Genomic DNA, 16,158 nt, shown 5'->3' on the forward strand with positions numbered 1-16,158 from the left:
TCTTTAAATAAATATGCGTTAAATCGCCATTTAGGCGAGAAGTTAGAGCTGGGTATCCATTCAAAAGTGAACAAAACTGGAGCATGATCTGGAATAAATATAGGACCTATTTCTGAATTTTGCAGAGCCGAGAGTAGCTGAGAGTTAACAAAAATATAATTAATTCTTGAAAACAATTGATGTGGAGGGGACAAAAAAAGGTATATTCTTTAAGGCCAGGGTGAAAGAATTGCCAGGAATCAAAGATATTCAAATCCTCTTCAAAATTCAAAAAGCTTTTGCAAGATTTTGAATTGATAAACCTGCCTTTGATTTGCGATCAATTGTGAAGTCGCAAACTGGATTACAATCACCACAAACAATTAACTGATCAGCATTCTTACCAATATATTTTAGCGTCAAGTCATTCCAAAATAAAGGGTGATGTGGGATCATAAATGTTCACAATGATAATAGGAATGTTTTCAATTCAGGCTTCAACAATAATACAGCAGCCATCTGTATCTTGTTCTTCCCCAATTATCGGAAAGTTCATCTGTTTGTTGATTAACATAGCAACACCACCTTTTCCGGAAGCACTGGAGGAAAAAAACAAATGATAACCCATAAACTCTTAAATTTCTTGTTTGCATTTTCAGATACCAAATGCATTTCTTGAATGCATGCTATATCCATTTTAAATTTGTATAGTTGTGTCAAAATTTGCTGGCATTTGATAGGGTGCTTAAGACTCTGGATGTTCCAAGTAACGACTTTAATACTCACATACAATAATTATTAAATATGTATATGAACTGTATATAATACATTGTGTAACTAACAACATTCAAATATGAAGAACAATCATGCTTAAAACCGATATATTAAGAGTTATTGAAGCTAGTAACCACAATATAAAATTCATGAAGTGTATCATTAAAACATATAAGGAAAGACCAAGAGGAAGGGAGAGTATATATCTTGGGACTGCCAGTAGGAAATGAAAGAATGACTGAAATTCCTCCATCAACCTCCGAAGATATGAGAAAGAGTAAGTAATTTTGAGAATTGAGTGTGACCATTATGATGTTAGATATACATAGGAGAGTAGCAATGAGAGATCAAAAAGGTTGTAATAAGGCACAGAAAGGTAGGAATAATCCTAAGGACCAGTATTAATTCTGTATGGAAATGAGTGAAGTTAAGGCCCAATCATCCATCTTAATAGGAGATCTAGATGTGTCTCTTGTTCTTTCATTAGATTCTGGTGAGTTAATAGAGGAAGCAGAATCAGATCTAATCGGAGAGGAGTTTAATTGCCCCTATTTTATTTTAATTGAATTTATATGTTGGTTGTAAGGGAAGAGAGTTATCTTGATTGAGATTGTTGAATGTTTAATGTGGATCAGTTGATGAGATATCCAAAGAAGTGGTTTCAATAGACTGTAGGAGTTTATAAAGGTCATCAGGCTCCTGAAAATCTAGTTGGGCAATGAGTTGTGGCAATAACCATTCTGGACTAAGTAGACCATATCTGATGCCAAGTTTTGTTAAAGTAGGTCTCATATCAAGAAGTCTTTTCCTATTAGATTGGGTGACCTTCGAAAAATCTTGTGAAATTAAGATATTTTGACACGCAAAAATAATAGGCAACAATCTTTTGGCAGGGAAAAGAACTTGTGGAGCCTGTTGGTGTCTTAATAAACAAGCGAGATGTTGAATTGTTAGAGGTAAAACAAGGCTTGATTCTGTGAGATCTCTGAAGTTCAAGAGGAGGCTGAAAAGCAACACAGTGCTCTAAATATACAATTTCCTAAAATGTTTAAAGGGTCATTTATTCTGTCTTTTGTGGAATACCATAAAATCGGACATTGTCTCTTCTATTTCTAACCTCAAGCTCAGTGTCATCTGTTTCAAGCTGTACAATACTTTGGTTGATATTTTCTCGACCCTAAACTTTATCTTCAACAAAGAAAATATTGTCTTCAACTTCTCCAAGTCTTCCTGAAAAAACCTTGATCTCATTTTTGAAGCCATGTAAAGTCTTCCAGTATGGATAATGAACAGGAATTCAACATTGAAATGGATCAACGGATGTTAGAAAGCTCATTTAGTAGTTCGCCATGCCTAAATTAATAGGTAACAAATCACCAGTTGTAGTTGATTTGCACAAATCTTTTTTAGCAGTTGCCATAGTAAAACAAAAATATATTATCTAAATTTAGTAAAATTAGCTTTCAAAAGATGCAGTTTTTAAATAAGGCTGGTGAAATAATCTGACCACTGCAATAAAGAAACATGGCATCAAGTGTCAATAGTGATCAGGCCAAATGAAAGTATCAGCAGCACCCGTCTAGCATAATGACTCACACCCACATGATTACCTCAGAGGTAGCATCGTCTACACATTGTTAGTCAACTTTGTGCATTTGATGCGGGCAGAAGAAACAAGTTTCCCTCATCAGAAAAACAGGTTGCTGGCGCCTGGTGCACAGTTCCAGTGTGATTGGGTACCCTGGAGTTAGGAGGCTGACTTCATCAGGGAGACGAGAAGCTGCCTCATTGATTTGAGAGAGCCCAAATGAGTGGCTCATTCAAAGAGTGGTGGCTTACGGTTTCAACCACAATGGTTAGATGGAAATGGTGAAGGGTGAAGTTGGATTCCTCAGAAAAGAGAGGCACTATCCTTTACAATCCTCTGCCACCATAATTTTAGAAGCCGTTGCCAGGTGACCGAGACAGTACCGTGACTTAGGTTCCGGTCACATAGAACAGCCCCTAAATTCAATATGCAGATTCCAGAAGACATGTAAAGAGGTTAGACACATCTTAAAAATAAAGTTTCTACTGTCCTCATGAGAGATTTAAATGTATGGGTCCATGAAGAGGAGTATATTTCTCTCTGTCAGAAGGACAAAAGTAACTAGTCAGTCATCTTGTGGGATTCTGGCCATGCCCCTTCATTTGAATACACTTTTAAGCAAGTAATAGTAATATCTCCTGTGCAAGGCTAATGCAAGGGACTGCAACAAGTGGCTCACCAAATGTTTTGGACTACAACTCCTATGATCCTTAACCATTCACGAGGCTGTGTAAGTTTGACAGGAGTTGTAGCCCAAAATATCTGAGTAGCCAAAGGTTGCAGACCACTTGCCAAGAATTTGATTCATAGACGTGTTGTGTCAGAAGAGCAGAATTCACTCTAGTGTGCAATTGGGTAGGAAATTAATGGCAACTTTCTCTAGGAGGTTTTTGTGAAATTGGATTAGCAGTGCCAAAGGGGGCCGGAGTGAGGTGAAGTCAACCCTTATTAGCCTCCTGTGTTTTTTAAGGTTCTCCGATCAAGGAAGAAATTCCATGTAAATGGAATTCTCAAGGTGTTTTTATATGTTGGAAATTATATCAAAGTTTGTGGAAAAGTCCCATATGGGAGGCAAGGGGAAGGAAAGTTGGAGGCTCTGGGGTCTAGGTCATGTCCTCTGCAATGTTACCCTTGGAAGTGGTGTAAGGTGGATCCCCCACCGCCTGTCTCCCCCACCATCCTACTGTCCATAGTCATAGATATACCCAGGCACCCATTTAGAAGCTGTCTTTGAATTAGAGTGATGGTCCACAGTCTGGAAAAGCTGACCTAACAATGAAGGTCATGTCTACAAAGAACAGAAGTGAGTGAAATGCAAGCTTGACAGTGGGACTCCTTGCACCCTTACTGTAAAGACTGAAGGGAGTTTCTCTTCTTCTGCCCTCTATATGGTAGGGTAAAGGCACAGAACACCCCAGCAAGACTTTCATTTTGGTAAAATGTGGCAAGCAGCCAGGCTTAAGCTTACAGGAGGTGATGCAGTCAGGTTCATAAGTACAGTGTTTCCCCAAAGCCCCCACAAAGGAATGTCCACACACTATGTTAGGTGATAACACTGCTTCTTTATATAAAAGAAGGGTTCAGGAATGAATAATAATACTTTGTACGTGGAATACTTATTCAAAGAATGACAAATATATACACTCTATGTGGTACCACACATTACGTAAATCCAGTAATAGATTAACTAACTGCAGACAGTTTTAAATAGGCAGGCAGATTCTTAAGTGAGGTGTAACAGCATAGAATACGGAAGTAAGGCAAGATAATGGAGAACAGTGGAAGAATACTTTCATTTGGCTAGATAGATACTTCTAAGTGAGGATCCCCCCACCTGGGCAACCTGTAATGGAAAAGTTAGTGTGTATCTATCTATCTAGCATGGTTTCAGAAGGCAGACCCAGACATAAATGAACATCTTCAAAAACCTTTATTTAACTTTAACAGGTGTTCAGACTTCCTATCTGTACAGGAAAACCTTATTTGAATTAAAATTAAATATTATGTTGGTTTCAATAAAGCGGATAAATTATGAACCTCATATTTAAAACACAAGAAACTAAAATCTACAATTGCATCCATCACTGCTACTTCAGGTAAAAGAATTACCAATAAACCTGGAATTAATAAAGCCTTTTCAGATTTTTACTCAAACCTTTATACTGCTGATATTTACATTAAAATCTCAGAAATAAAACAATCCCCATAAAAAAATATAAAAATATTCACTCCAAGACTATTGGCTTATCTTCGTTTGTTGAGTTCTATCAACTTACACAAAATTAAAAAGGCCATCCAGGATCTTAAAGCAGGGAAAGCCCCTGACCCTGATGGTTTTTCAATTGATTTTTACTAAACCTTTCTAAAACACTCCCCCCTTAAATTGAAAGGACTTTATGATCACTTTTTAATGCAAGGAGACCTATGTGGAAGCTTTGCTAGTACTTTTTCGCAAGCCCGATAAGGATCCCTCTCTCAATAAAAATTACAGTCCAATCTCCTTTATTAACTCAGATTCGAAAATGTTTGCAAAACCTTTGGCCAAATATTTGAGCACCTTATGCCAAAACTGATCCATGTATATCAAACGGGCTATTTTAAGGGAAGCTATGCCACCTCTAACTGTAGACTTATTTTTAATGTTCTTTCAAATTCTCAAAAGTCCCCTGATCCTCTTTTCTTGCTTATCCTTGAAGCTGGAAAAGCTTTTGATTTCTTGTCATGGTGTTTTATGTTTGAATACTTAAAGTTGCATGGTATTGGCGCCACTTTCCTGAAATTGATCAGTTCTTTATGCTACACCTTCCACAAGACTCTCATTTAACAACACACTTTCATGTTGTGTGCCCATATCTATAGGCACCCATCAAGGTTGCCCTTTATAACTGTTGGTTTTCATTTTGACCCTAGAAACTCTTCTACAAAACATTAGATTAAACCAAAACATTTCAGGAATATGAATTGTAGACACAGGTTAAACTGTCAATTTATGCAGATAATATCCTACTTTATTGATCAAATCCCTCATGGGCTATTTCAAAATTGTTATATACAATACATATACATTTTTATTAGTCTCTGGCTACAACTAGTTTATAGTAATTTTTTAGGCAGTTAAAGTTTGTACATACAAAGGTTTCGACACAAAAGCATTGAAAAAAACATTTTCGAATGCATTTAAATTTTTTAATGGGGGGTTCCCCCAAACCCTGTTTTCTTTTTAAAACAAACTTTTTTTTCTATACGAAACTAAAATAATACCTGTAACATGAAAAAAATTCATTCAAAATTTATTTTTTCTAAACTTTTGTATGTAGAAACTATTTTTTTGAAAATATAACTGGACACCCTACAACTTAAATTACAAGTCGGAAATTCTTCCTTTAACCTTAACTGCTAAGCTTTATGCAGATCTATGCACAAAAGGACAACCATACCCGTCCTTAGCACTTAAGGGATTAACCAATGCTTGTTCACCATCAAATGTCCGCCTTTGTGGTATAACATGGTGTCCTAATTCTATGAAATATCTTGGAATCTTCATTTCTTAGGATACCAAATCTTCTATTACTTTAAATACATCATATATTCATGATAAAGTTGAAGCTTTGACCAGAAGGTGGTCTCTTTCATACTTTAAATACATCATATATTCATGATAAAGTTGAAGCTTTGACCAGAAAGTGGTCTCTATCATATCTAACTTGGTGGGGACGTCTTGACGCCATCATCGACTTGTAGCCCAATATTCTTATACTTGATATCAATGATCTATGTCGCTTTTCCTCACACCGATTTCTAAAAAGACTAAATACCTTACTTACAGAATTCCTTTGGAACAATACAACCCCAGGCATTGCATCAAATAAGCTCATGTTATCTAAAAACAATAGTGGAGTGAAATTTCCAGATTTTCTAACTTATCACAGAGCTTTCATATTAAGACAAACTAACATCTTTCTTAATAATGTGAAACATTTGTTTAATGCTATTATTCACTTTAAAATTGAAGCAGAATGAATTGATCCATTAACCTATTGTACGTTCTCTTAGCTTCTTCTTGACCGAATATTAAAAGTCTTCTCCTGTTATTCCTCTCTGAAATTGCCTGGTCTAAAGGTTTAGAAGTCTATCATGTTATAGTTGATGTGGATGAAGAATTTATTTAGTTTAATAACCATGTCCCAACTAAATGGTACTCCAATGATAATCAAGTATTCAATAACTCCAATGCAATTCCATTTCCATTATTAAAATTACAATACAACAAAGTGCCTCAGACTTCACCTTTTATTTGAAACTAATTAATTCGATCACTAGAAGGTCATACCAGTCTCTCCTAGAAGCAACCATCTATGTGTTTGCTATTTATAGCAAACTATCATTCTACTAGTGCAGCAAAGTTTTATTCTTTATTAAATGAGACAGAAAACAGACATGTACTTGAACTTAAAACCAAAACTATAAAAGAATGGGAGAGAAATTGGCAAACTCACCTTACCCCTGAAATTTGGGAGAACATTTGGAAACAATATTGTACTGCTTCAGTTGTTACTAATTAAACCCAAACATATTACTTAATTTTCCATTGAGCTTATCTGACCTCTATGAAAATATCCAACATCTCTGTTAATAACCCAAATCGTTGCTGGTCTTGTCATTCCTCAAGTATTAATTTTATACATGCTGTCTTCAATTGTAAATGTGTTCAAGCTTTTTGGAGTAGAATATTGATTTGCCTAGAAAATATGTTTAGATTTAATGAACCATTGACCTTACCTAACTTAATGATTGATACCCTGGTCAATCCTAAAATGATAAATATTTCTTCCCCATGCTTGTTTTTATCTTGTTGACTGTATAGACTTCCATTTAATCCCTTCTGCCTGCACCATCCCACTTATCAGTCTGGGTGTACACATGTCTTGTGAGGGGAGCCGCTCCACCCATTGTGAAAGATACCATCATAGTCACACTTTTCTGCAGGGTCTTCGAACATCTCAAAATCACCTGGCACAAGCAAAAAATCACAAGCAGAAATACCATTATACCATGATAGGAACCAACCACGGCAGGGCCCACAAGAACATCAGATCAAACCAGTCATTCAGCATTTACTCCTGCTTCCTATTACATGGCAATTCTCAAGTTGTGAAGGGCCCCTATCACATGGGTCATGGACCCATTAGCTGCATCATTTGGGGGGCTGTATCTGCAACAAGAAAAGCCAATGTTCTTGCACACACCCCCTCCATAGCTATGAGCAAATCCAGAACATATCTGTTCTGGAGGGTCATGAGTCTTTTAGACTATAGGTAATTCAGTCTTAATAGAATTAAAACCCTGCTCTGTCTGGTTTACTAATGAAAGCATCTCCCACCTGGTGATCAGCAGCCACTTGGCATTTGCTGCCGTCCAGATACATGGCACCAGTAAGGCGGTCTCTGTCCTAGTGAGCAGACTAAACTGGTATGGGATTGCCTTAATTTTGTCAGCTGAGTCCTGCGACTAGTAACTGAATCTTTTCTGTCAGATGGGAGTCAGGAACTACCAGGATCACTGAATGCAAAGTGGTCAGTGAACAGACAAGATGGTGGGAGGTGGAAGTATGCGTACTCTCCACAGGTTTATAGTCATAATGTCGAAAAAGAAATGTCGACAAACAAAAATGTCGAAAAAAAAATGTCGAAAACAGTAATGTCGACATCCCATACATATAATGGAAAAAGTCAATTTTTCGAAAAAAAAATGTTGACAAAAAAAAAGATCGAATAACATAGGCAGTAACACGAAGTAAATAAACATAACAAAACTATCGTTTATTATTGGGGGGGTCCCCCCCAACCCCCAACCTCACCCTACATCACGAACCATCCCAGCACCCCCTCCCCTTCCCTCGTCCGTAATCACCCACTTGTCTGTTACACTAGATAAAGGTAGGTTACGAAATGGTTAACACACTAGATGACATTCCTGAGTAAAGCACCTTGTTTTGGTAGGAGGAAACCAGTAACGGCTGTGGAAAACCGTCATTACCTGACAGAACATCTCTTGAGAGGGTACTTCAGGCGATTGATTACACTTCATTCATACTCAGAACAGGAGAAAAGGTAAGACACACGACCATTATAATAAAATAAAATGTACTATAAAACACATAGTATAAAATACTACAAAAAAATAATTTTATGTATCGTTTCAGGTGATAAAATGGAAAACAAAGTAGAATTTATAGAAAGTCAAAAAGGAGGAAAGCAGTTAATTTGGAATGGTTACATATTCTATAAGGAACTTCAACGAAAAGAGAGGATTTACTGGCGCTGCGCAGAGTATGCAAAAAATAAATGTACAGCACGCGCAGTAACAGTCGGAACAGAGGTAAAGGGTAATGAAGAACACAATCATATGCCTGATCAGACGAATATAATAATCAAGAAAACCTTAACGGAACTAAAAAGAAAAGCGATTGAACATGAGGGGGAAGCTAGCGGATCTGTACTCAGAGAAGTTTGTGGCCAGTTACCGACACATATAACAGCGCAGTTGCCGGCTGAAAAATTATTGCAGCGCACTGTTAACCGAACCAAACATGCTAATGAAAACCTACCACCTCCACCTATATCCTTTGAAAATATAACAATTCCGGACATTTTTAAAGTTACTGCACGAGGAGAAAATTTTTACTGTGGCTCAATTGAAATGAACAATGACAAAATATTAGTGTTCGCTACCGCAAAAAACTTTCAACATCTGAGTCAAAGCAAAAATTGGCAGAGTGACGCAACTTTTAAGGTATGCCCTCAACCGTTTTTTCAATTTTACACCGTACATGGAACAATCAATGACAAAATAATACCACTAATTTACTTTTTGATGCCAGAAAAAACAGAGGACGCATACAAAATCATATACAATAAAATTAAGGAAACAACACCAGAATCGAAACCGGAGACAATAATCATGGATTATGAAACAGCTCAAATCAAGGGATTTTCTAGCGTGTACAGAGAAACTAAAATAAAAGGATGTTTTTTTCATTTCACACAGAGTGTTTGGAGAAAGATACAAAAATTAGGTTTGGGATCAAAATATACGGAGGACAGTTACTTTCAAATTAACGTTAAGAAACTTTTTGCTTTGGCTTTTGTACCGGAAAATCATGTCATTACTTTTTACGAACATTTAATTGAAAGTCAGTACTATAAAAATCATGAGGATGAGTGTACAAATTTACTAGACTATTTCGAGAACACCTGGATAGGCCAATTAACTAGGAGTGGCAACAGACGCAGACCGAAATACCCAATTGATTTGTGGAACTGCTACCAGGCTACCATGGAAAACAAACCAAGAACAAATAATGCGTTAGAAGGCTGGCAGAGCCGCATAAATAAAAATGTCAGCACAAAGCATCCAAATTTATGGCATTTCTTAAGGGACTTAAAATTAGAGGAACAGCACCAGGAATTGCGAATTTCTCAAACAATTTCATTGGCAAATCAAGCGCCAAAAAGAAAAAAGTACAGGGATTATGACAATAAATTAATGCAACTAGTACACGAATTCAGCTTGGAGAACAAGGAAATTTACTTAGATTCCCTAGCATTTAACTTAAAATGTTAAGAAAAACACTTACAGTTCATGGTCCTCGAGATTCCGTGTTGAAAAGGGTGAAAACTCCAAGAAAATCCCATAAATCCTGGTGCAAAACGAGAGTGCAGTGAACATGAAAAAGTGCCGATTCAAGGCTAAAATCCACACCTTCAGTAAAAAAAATGTCCGAAGTCCAAGTAAAGTATCCGTAATCCGCATAACTCCACGATCCAAATGCCTGTTCCAGGTAAACTCCATACTCCAGGAAAAAACAACTCGTGATCCGTATGCGAAATCTCCGGCTCCAAAAAAAACCATACTCCAAAAAAAAAATAGAAACATCCAGGTAGTCACAGTCTGAGGAATCCAAGTAAACCCAGTCCATCCGATGAAAAAAACCAGAAAAAATAGTGAAAAACCAAAAAAAATCCAAAAATACCGAGGACCGAACTAACGGAGACGCGACCGCGGTAGAAACTTATCGAGAGTGAGCTTTAAAAATGGCGCTCACGTTTACGTTGAAGTACGTGACGTGCGTACAAAAGCAAAACAAAAATATGTTAGTATTGATAAACATGCATTTTTAACACGCTAGCACCATCAACTGGTTATTTAGAATATTACATGTTTGACTGAAATATAAAGTAACGTTACATTTATTTATTTATTTATTTGAAAAAATACATACAAAAGTTATATTTAAAAATATTACCTATATTTAAAAAGTTGTATATTTTAGAAATAGACAGTAAATAACTTTTTACTATTTTATTTTTATACAGAGTTAGTAAAACATGAAACTAACTTACCTTCTATGAGAGTTGCTTGCTTTATTAATTATTGCATGTATTGAATGTATATATGTTGTGTCGAAAAATTAATGTCGAAAAAAACTAATGTCGACATTTTTGTATGTCGACATTATAGTTTTTCGACATTAATTTGTCGACATTTTGACTGTCGACATTATTGGTGTCGACATTATGACTGCACACCCTCTCCACACACCCAATACACATCAATCAATGCCACTGTGCCTTTGATCAGATCAGGAAAAAATAGAGTTTTGTTGCAACACGTGTTTGTGCCTACAAGTATAGTGCCATTTGCTCAGAAGCAAAATGAATAATCTATCGGTATCTGAACTTTTTCTGGCTTCTTGCTTAACTCAATTCAAGTCAGCTTTGGTACATAATTTCCCCATATTTTGCCACAGTTATAATTTATGCATGCCAGTATGCCCTCCGAGAACCCCAGTAAGCCCCCCACTGCACAGCTCACTACTCCTGTCACTCATCTATCACTGGAAAACAATGGGCATTCCATTCTCAACAAGGGTCTTATTTACAACAGGCTTTTTCTTTGATCTTGGCACACTCATTGTCATCACTGTCAATTATGACTGTTTGGACGATGTGCCCTTGGAAAAGACTTTGTAGACTTCCCTGGGCCAGGTGTACTAAACATTGGGCTATGGAAGGCAGTATTTCACGAGGTATAAACAACGTGGGTGTACACATCACGTGAGGTATCGAAGGGCATACATAGGAGCTCTCATTTGACCTTGCTCTTCACACTCACGCATGTGACTATATCACATGTCTGGTTCAGGATAGTGCACATTTGCCACGGTATCTAAAATTACTCCTTATACTGATTGTACACTATCTCTATCTCAGTTTCCCTCCTGGTCCGTTTCATCCCCAAATTCTATACATCTTTCCCATTCCCATGCCCCCTTTATATGCCCCAAGCATCTATATATACAGCTGAATGTATTTATGTGCGTGTATGTTTGTTTGTCCGCCTATACAAATCCACACTGTTGAACCCACGTCTACCAAATTTTGAATGTATTCCTCTTTTGCCTGGACCAAGATCGTAGTCTATGTTTGGATGCAAAAATCTTATATGGATAAAAAGAAAATGTATGTGTGTGTATATGTTTGTCCGGCTATACAAATCCACTCCATTGATCCCACTGCTACCACATTTTTAATGGATTTCTCATTTGTCTTGGGCAAGATTGTAGTCTATGTTTGGATGCAAAACATTTACTCCGTAGACACCCTCATTTACTGATGCTCACTCTGATTCACTACAGTAGGTACTACAAGGAGGCAACATTTTGAAAAGTGTCTGAAGCAAAATGTTCGATATGTTGGTTATTTCTTTAAAATGTATTACTACTGTATACAGTTCAAAACTGTTTATTAAAGAACTTTTAAAGGGAATAAAATAAAAGATTTTTTTTATCATGTCACTCCAAATATGGGAAATAGCAAGCTGACAGTTTACTTACGTTCATTCACGAGAAGAGAGCACAATTAATCAATCTTTCTTGGACATTTTCTAAAATGTGCTGAAGCCATTAAGTCACTGAAACATGCCGTACAAAAATGAATATCGCTTGGAAAATCTCCATCTGATGCAAAGCGAAAATCAATATCAAGAGCTCCTGAAACACAACGACAAACAGCAACACAACTTGCCGACCAGAGGACAAGAGCAACTTTCTCCAGGGCAAATTAGATGCCACAGCAAACTGAAGCAAGAGTTGCTGAAATGAGGACAAGAGCAACATCCTCCAGGACACAAGAGACACCAGAGCAAACTGAAGCAAGACTTTCCGACAAGAGGACAAGTGCACCATCCTCCAGGGCACATGAGACACCACTCAATCAAGACACAGGCAACGCTGGGTACCCCAGCTACTATAAAATAACCACAGTAAACAATATAGAAAATCCAAGGGTAAGATAATATATGCAACATATGATATATATTACACAGCGCTTGAAGTCTTGAACCTGCAGAGGGCTTGAAAGAACAAAAAACATGCAATAAAACCAACACATTTCATGAAGTTAGAGATTGATCACTTGCAGCATCATAATCAGACAGGATGCTAAGTGTACTGTCATTTTATTCAATGGGTACTTCATTTTCCTGAGAATTTGAAGTAGTACTGGGTGCTTTCCTAACATCAGACAAGGAAACACAGTACTGAACCTCCTTCACACAAACCGCAAACAGGGTTGAATACTCTACGGTGCATGGGCCGTGGAACCTGTTCGCGTGCCACCACCTCACAAAGTTCCTAATGTACACCCAGTCTCAGGGATACAACTGTGGCGCTAGTATGCTTGCTGAATCTGTTGAAAATGTCACAGCCATACTTTCTCTTCTAGGAGCGATCTGTCGAGATTAGAGCGTAACGCTTTTTGTTAGTTCCCTCAAATATCCCTGAAACTCGTCCCTCAATACTTCTGCTGCCCTGTATGCATCTGAGGCTGTGTGTGTAGGTGTGAGAGGTGTATGCATTCTTCTCCCCATCATGATCTTGTGCAGGGACAAGTGGTGGTCCTTACTTAGATGCGTTCTCAAGCTAAATATAGCAAGAGGGCGACAATGCAGCCAATTCTTCTGTGACATAGTACAAAGTTTAGATAACATCATTTTCAACAGTCCATTCAATCTCGCCACAATCCAGTTGACCTCAGGGTGTTAAATCAAGCACAGCAAACAAGCACAGCAAACAACAACAGTAAGATAACAGAAATACTGCACCTGTTTAACATGTCCACATAGTCAATGTGGAGTTCCCAGAAGGGTCCAGTTGGATGGAGAATGTACCATGCAACGTACTGATGGTGTGTCCTGTACTATAAAGGTGACAAATAGTAACATTTGCCACAAATTCATAAACATATTCAAGCAATCTGAGGACAAACCAGTCCTCCTGAACATCAGCTGCAATATGCTGCTAAGAAGTATGCACAGATTAATGCGGTTGCTCGAGAGCCCCACAAGCAATTCTGGTGGCATTACTACATTACCTATAATGTTTTGTCTCCATACCAAGTCAGTTGGTGAAAGTGAACACCCCCTTTTCACCCACAAGTCCTTCTCATCCTGGGGTGCCTGACGTGTAAAGCGGTACTGCTGTATACGGTATTGCTAACTGCAGCTGTTGAATGGCCACATCAGGATATACAGTAACATCCGGTTCTCGTGAATACACTGCTTATTTGGTGTCACTGTCTGTGGTATGTTTGCCAAGTGAACCAGGATCTGTATTTTGGGTGAGGGCAGCACATTTCACCACTGCCACTATTGTTCAGCAGGACAAGACATATACTAACCTTTCCAACAAGGCTGCATGCTGTACTGGCATTCCATCTGACCTCCTAAATCCCCTCCTTTTCCATTTAGACAACCCTGAATGTACGGTGGTGGTAACTACATGGAGTCAGAGCAAATGGTTACTAAACACCCTTGTGACGCTCTAATGCTTAAATTAATGCTATCAGTTCCGCTGCCTTTGCCGAATAATGTGTTGGTAACCTCTTTTTAAATAAAACCTCATACTCCCCGTCTACAAGGTGCAGCACTGATGTACCTGTGTGTCTCTGCCCCATCTCCTTATTGATCGTTGATGACCCATCAATGAAAAGGACCTCCCCTTCTTCAAGTGTATCCTCTCTTGCCTGTATTAAGTCATCCTCAGGACCTTCATATGTAACACAATCATGCACTTCCTCTCCTGGCAGAACTGGTATTGCAATACATGTGGCAGGGTTTACTGTACAAAAACAAAGAGGTGATGGCTGGAAGGTTTGGAATGAATCTTAAACACTGGCATTGCTCTGGGCAACCCTCCAGACCACTGTTCTTCGCCTGCCAAGCCATTACAGAAGGGGAACGACCATATGCAAATCAGGCTTGGCCCCACCCCCAAAGGGGCAGTCCAGCCCGAACTGCTAGGTTACATCCCTTCTGCACAAGACCACAAGCATCCCCAAACATGTTTCGCCCTTGTTGGGACTCATCAGTGAGGAGTAGCTTGGGTCTCTAGGCTCAGCAGGCACAGGAAACACGTCTGGGCATACCCGTCCCACTCGGGGTGACAAAGCAAAAACAAAGAGGTGATGGCTGGAAGGTTTACAATGAATCTTAACCACTGGCATTGCTCTGGGCAACCCTCCAGACCACTGTTCTTCGCCTGCCAAGCCATTACAGAAGTGGAAAGACCATATGCAAATCAGACTTGGCCCCACCCCCAAAGGGGCAGTCCAGCCCGAACTGCTAGGTTACATCCCTTCTGCACAAGACCACAAGCATCCCCAAACATGTTTCGCCCTTGTTGGAGCTCATCAGTGAGGAGCAGCTTGGGTCTCTAGGCCCAGCAGGCACGGGACCCACGTCTGGGCATACCCGTCCCACTGGGGGTGACAAAGCAAAAACAAAGAGGTGATGGCTGGAAGGTTTAGAATGAATCTTAACCGCTGGCATTGCTCTGGGCAACACTCCAGACCACTGTTCTTCGCCTGCCAAGCCATTACAGAAGGGGAAAGACCATATGCAAATCAGGTTTGGCCCCACACTCAAAGGAGTAGTCCAGCCAGAACTGCTAGGTTACATCCCTTCTGCACAAGACCACAAGCATCCCCAAACATGTTTCGCCCTTGTTGGAGCTCATCAGTGAGGAGCAGCTTGGGTCTCTAGGCCCAGCAGGCACGGGACCCACGTCTGGGCATACCCGTCCCACTCGGGGTGACAAAGCAAAAACAAAGAGGTGATGGCTGGAAGGTTTAGAATGAATCTTAACCACTGGCATTGCTCTGGGCAACCCTCCAGACCACCGTTCTCCGCCTGCCAAGCCATTACAGAAGGGGAAAGACCATATGCAAATCAGGCTTGGCCCCACCCCCAAAGGGGCAGTCCAGCCCGAACCGCTAGGTTACATCCCTTCTGCACAAGACCACAAGCATCCCCAAACATGTTTCGCCCTTGTTGGAGCTCATCAGTGAGGAGCAGCTTGGGTCTCTAGGCCCACCAGGCACGGGACCCACGTCTGGGCATACCCGTCCCACTCGGGGTGACGAAGCAAAAACAAAGAGGTGATGGCTGGAAGGTTTAGAATGAATCTTAACCACTGGCATTGCTCTGGGCAACCCTCCAGACCACCGTTCTTCGCCTGCCAAGCCATTACAGAAGGGGAAAGACCATATGCAAATCAGGCTTGGCCCCACCCCCAAAGGGGCAGTCCCGCCCGAACTGCTAGGTTACATCCCTTCTACACAAGACCACAAGCATCCCCAAACATGTTTCGCCCTTGTTGGATCTCATCAGTGAGGAGCAGCTTGGGTCTCTAGGCCCAGCAGGCATGGGACCCACGTCTGGGCATTCCCGTCCCACTCGGGGTGACAAAGCAAAAACAA

The sequence above is a fragment of the Ambystoma mexicanum genome, chromosome 4q (genome assembly GCF_040938575.1).
Source record: "Ambystoma mexicanum isolate Mex_15411 chromosome 4q, UKY_AmexF1_1, whole genome shotgun sequence".
Classification (NCBI taxonomy): Eukaryota; Metazoa; Chordata; class Amphibia; order Caudata; family Ambystomatidae; genus Ambystoma; species Ambystoma mexicanum.